The sequence below is a fragment of the Salvelinus sp. IW2-2015 genome, unplaced genomic scaffold (assembly GCF_002910315.2).
Source record: "Salvelinus sp. IW2-2015 unplaced genomic scaffold, ASM291031v2 Un_scaffold2232, whole genome shotgun sequence".
Lineage (NCBI taxonomy): Eukaryota > Metazoa > Chordata > Actinopteri > Salmoniformes > Salmonidae > Salvelinus > Salvelinus sp. IW2-2015.
Genome location: NW_019943562.1, coordinates 114446 through 119540, shown reverse-complemented (window position 1 = coordinate 119540; position 5095 = coordinate 114446). Strand labels below are relative to the sequence as shown.

General features: G+C 45.8%; 1 long non-coding RNA gene across 1 annotated transcript; it reads left to right on the top strand.

Moving 5' to 3' along the window:
* The first annotated feature begins 1870 nt into the window (after nt 1-1870).
* Nucleotides 1871-2713, top strand: LOC139025074 (uncharacterized). The gene is made up of 3 exons (XR_011476512.1): nt 1871-1939; nt 2127-2160; nt 2693-2713. It is a non-coding gene; the product is annotated as an uncharacterized lncRNA (long non-coding RNA).
* Nucleotides 2714-5095: the final 2382 nt, after the last annotated feature.

Below are 5095 nucleotides of genomic sequence, written 5' to 3'. Positions count from 1 at the left end.
CAACCAGAGTCCACGACTTGAACCCGATCGAACATCTCTGGAGAGACTGAAAATAGCTGTGCAGCGACGCCTCCCCATCCAACCTTGACAGAGCTTGAGAGGATCTGCAGAGAAGCAATGGGAGAAACTCCCCAATACAGGTGTGACAAGCTGTAGCGTCATACTCAAGAAGACTCAAGGCTGTAATCACTGCCAAGGTGCTTCAACAAAGTATGAGTAAAGGGTCTGAATACTTATTTAAATGTAATGGTTCAGTAATTTTTAATACATTTGCTAAAATGTCTAAACATGTTTTTTGCTTTGTCATTATGGGGTATTGTGTGTAGATTGATGATTGGGGGGGGATCAGATTTATCATTTTTAGAATAAGGCTGTAATGTAACACAATGTGGAAAAGGACAAAGGGTCTGAATACTTTCCGAAGGCACTGTATGTCTGAATCTGACCGTGTGTGTGTTCATGCCGAGATGTTCACATTTTGAAACCATTCTACCATATTCAACATTCCGCAATGTTATGAACCTTATGACCGGTGTGTGTTTCCAGAGTGAGCCTGACCGTGTGGTGTTCCAGAGAGCGTGTATGTAACCTTATGACCGGTGGTGTGTGTTTCCAGAGAGCGTGTATGTAACCTTATGACGGTGTGTGTGTTCAGAGAGCGTGTATGTAACCTTATGACCGGTGTGTGTGTTCCAGAGAGCGTTATGTAACCTTATGAACCGGGTGTGTGTTTCCAGAGAGCGTGTATGTAACCTTATGACCGGTGTGTGTTTCCAGAGAGCGTGTATGTAACTTATGACCGGTGTGTGTGTTTTCCAGAGAGGTCTTCGTACCTTATGACCGGTGTGTGTGTTTCGAGAGCGTCTATTGTAACCTTATGAACGCGTGTGTGTGTTTCCCCGCCCCCAAGGTGGAACAAAACGTAAGCCGGTTTCGGTCTTTTTGTTTTGGGTAGTACCTTAGTGGAACCTGCGGGGAGCGTTATTTTATGCCGGGTGGTGTGTTTCAGAAAGAGCGTTGTATGTAACCTTATGACGAGTGTGTGTTTCCAGAGAGCGTGGTATGTAACCTTATGACGGTGTGTGTGTTTCCAGAGAGCGTGTATGTAACCTTATGACCGGTGTGTGTGTTTCCAGAGAGCGTGTATGTAACTTATGACCGGTGTGTGTGTTTTCCAGGAGCGTCTATGTAACCTTATGACGGTGTGGTGTTCCAGAGAGCGTGTATGTAACCTTATGACCGATGTGTGTGTTCCAGAGAGCGCTGTATGGTAACCTATGACCGGTGGTGTGTGTTTCCAGAGAGCGTGTATGTAACTATGAGTGTGTGTGGTGTTTCCAGAAGCGTGTATGTAACCTTAATGACCGGTGTGGTAGTTTGTACCAGAGGCGTATGGCTAATATGGAGGTACCAGGTGGTATGAGCTAAGGAGGGTCCGGTGGTTAGGCTCTCTGAGGGTACCATCCTGGTGCAATGGGCTTATTTAGGTGGTACCAGTAGACTCTATTGTTAGGTACTCTAGGTTACGTCTGGTCGCAAAGTCACAGGGTACCAAAGGTAACGTTCTAGATTCAGACTAACTCGTGTCATGTAAGTACTGAGGCTTACTGCTTAGGGTACCAGTCATACAGAGCATATATCGACAGTTTGTACAATATGCGTTAATATAGTAAAACTAAAGTCATAATGAGGGTAAACCAAGGGTAGAGTTACTGAGGCTATATGTAGGGGTCAGCCAGGGGTAAGTACAGGCTATTCATGTAGGGGGTACCAGGTAGTAATGAGGTATATGGACGCGCTGTACAGGTGGTACGAGGTGTGGTCCAGGATACTATCATGTAGGGGTACCAGGGTAATGAGGCTATATGTAGGGTACCAGGTGTAATGAGCTATATGTAGGGGTACCAGGTAGTAATGAGGCTATATGGAGGCGGTCCAGGTGGTAACTGTAGGCTATAATGAGGGGTACACAGGTGGTAACTGAGGCTATATGTAGGGGTACAGGTGTGGCCATTGGGTACGGTGAATGAGGCTATATTAGGTAAGGTGGTACTGATAACATAAGGTGAGGTGGATATGAGGGGTAGCTGTATGGGGAAAAAGGGGTACCGGTTAATGTAGGCCAGGTAGTAATGAGGCTATATGTAGGGGTACCAGGTGGTAATAGTATGGGGGGTACCAGGTAGTAATGCAGGCTTATATGGTAAGGGTGTACCAAGGGTGGTAGGTATAAGTGAAGGTTACTATGTCAGGGGTACAGGGTGGTAATATAGGCAGATATAGGGGTAACAGGTGGTAATGAGGTCTATATGTTAGGGGTACCAAGGTGAGGCGATAATGGGGTACCAGGTGGGTAAATGTGGGGTCATGGAGTCTGACATATGTAAGGGGTACCAGGTGTACGATAACGGTACCAAGTGTAATATGTAGGTCGTACCAGGTAGTAATGAGTCCAATAGGATAGGGGTACAGGTAGGTACTAGATATGTAGGGGTACCAGGTCGTAATGAGCGATAATAGGGGTCCAGTGGTTATAGGGGTACCAGGTAGTACTGAGGCTATATGTAGGGTACCAGGGTGGTAACTGGGCTATATGGTGTACCAGGTTGATAATATGTAGGGGTACGCAGGTAGGTAAGAGGCTTATGGTAGGGGTACCAGGTGTAATGAGGCTATGTAGGGGTACCAGTAGGTAATGAGGCTATATGTAGGGTACCAGGTGGTACTGAGGTAATGTAGGGGAACAGTTAATGAGTTGTAGGGGTACCAGGTGGAAGGTAAATAGGGTAAGTGGTATTTGGCAGGAATATTTATTGTAGGGGTACCAGGTGGTATATGAGGCTTATATGTAGGGGTCCAGGTAGTTACCCTGGAGAGAGAGAGCATCAGTTAAGTGCATTAGTAGTCTACCTACATAGCTGTGAAACTACCCTGGAGAGAGAGAGCATTAGTTAAGTTCATTAGTAGTCTACCTACATAGCTGTGAGTGAGACTAACAAAGGGGCCCCCCCCCCCGGGCCAGTAATTCGACCATGATAATGAGTTTAGATAACTTAGCCATATCATGTGTGTTAGCTGACATGGCTAATTGACTGACTGTCAAGTGACTGACATAACACTGCTGATGCACAAACAACATGTCATAATTGCACATTGTGTATTTTACTATTCTGACTCCCCCCCCCCCAAAAAAATTAACATGTGCAATTTTCTTTTGAATTTCCTGACCACATGCAGCTTTTGCATCTCTGTTAGAAACAGGCCATCTACATTTCCTGGTTGTAAGCAAACCACAATATCCAGAATTCCTAGCGACTTCAGGATGTAGTACCGCCCCCTGTCGAGGTGGATCCATTTGAGAATGGGTATCAACAGGTAGCTAACGTTACTCACTGGACCAGCCACTCGTTCCTAGAACATCAGCTTGTGAATAACCATTTATTTTTGTGTAGACAACAACTGTTACGTTTAGTCATGGCGTGGTGCTCAGTACCTGGATGTACAAACTACACGCAAGCACAGTCATGTCATCAATTACCGTATCCAGAAGTTGAGCAGAGGTACGGACGTAGCTAATTTAGCGAACTAGCTAACTACCGCAGAGGCTAATGTGACTGGCCTGTGTTCTAATCCCATCAACATCAAGCTCAGCACTAYGAACGAGTGTAAGTCACCGTTGCTAAATCTTTCCATGACTCCACGTTGAGTAAATAAATATACTGGAGCTAGGCATAAATTAGCTCAAACCTTTGGCAGCATTTTGCATTCTCCCTTGCAGTTCTCAGCCATTCACGTCGCCCACAACTGGCTCATCTCAACTACAATCCCAAAGCTGTGTTCTAAAACGTCAATAATTATTGCGTGCGATACGGCTTTCAAAACATATGGCCCTCGTCTTTAAATCAGCAAGAAAGAAACCTTCAAATTAAAATACACACTTACAGTAACAGATCCATACAGCTATGGAGCCTCCATCCTACTACACTGTAGCAGTAACAGATCCATACAGCTATCATCTGACTCAGAAGAGGAAAAGACTGCAGGGGGGCTGGCAAGAGACAAAGTGGAGCCCATTGAGTTCTGCCAGACCAGCAGCCATTGGCCAACAAGATGAGGTTCACCAGCTAAGAACTTGAACTCCTGGAACATTCTGGAACCAACAAACATCCATACTCAGACTGATGTAGTATAATATAGTGTCTAGTATGCTCACAACTGCAAAAATGTCTAGATATTGCTAGCTGTTGTACATATGTATATAACGGTGTGATAATGTTTATATAATTTATATATATATATTTTTTTTTACAAATGTACTGACAAGTGACTAAATGATTCCAGCTGCATCAGAAACCAATAAACTGTTGACTTCAACTTCTGGATCAATTCATTTCAGATATACCGAGTGGAGTTTACACTCTGACAAAGGAACACCTATGTGAGAACGCTATTCATTGACTACAGCTCAGCGGTTCAACACATAGTGACCTCAAAGCTCATCACTAAGCTAAGGACCCTGGGACTAAACACCTCCCTCTGCAACTGGATCCTGGACTTCCTGATGGGCCGCCCCCAAGGTAGGGTAAGGGTAGGTAACAAACACATCGCTGATCCTCAACATGGGGGCCCTCAGGGGTCGTGCTCAGTCCCCCCTGTACAACCTGTTCACTCACGACTGCAGGCCAGGCACGACTCCAACACCCTCATTACGTTTGCAGATGACACAACGTGGTAGGCCTGATCACCGACAATGACGAGACAGCCTATAGGGAGGTGGTAAGAGACGCCGTGTGGTGCCAGGACAACAACCTCTCCTCAACGTGATCAAGACAAAGGAGATGATTTGGACTACAGGAAAGGAGGACCGAGCATGCCTCCATTCCCATCAACGGGGCTGCCGGTGGAGCAGGTTGAAGCGTCAAGTTCCTTGGCGTCCACATCCCCAACAAACTAACATGTTCCAAAGCACACCAAGACAGTCGTGAAGAGGCGCGACAAAACCTATTCCCCCTCTGGAGACTGAAAATATTTGGCATGGGCCCTCAGATGCTCAAAGGTTCTAAGCTGCACCATCGTGACTGTTGCATCCCTGCCT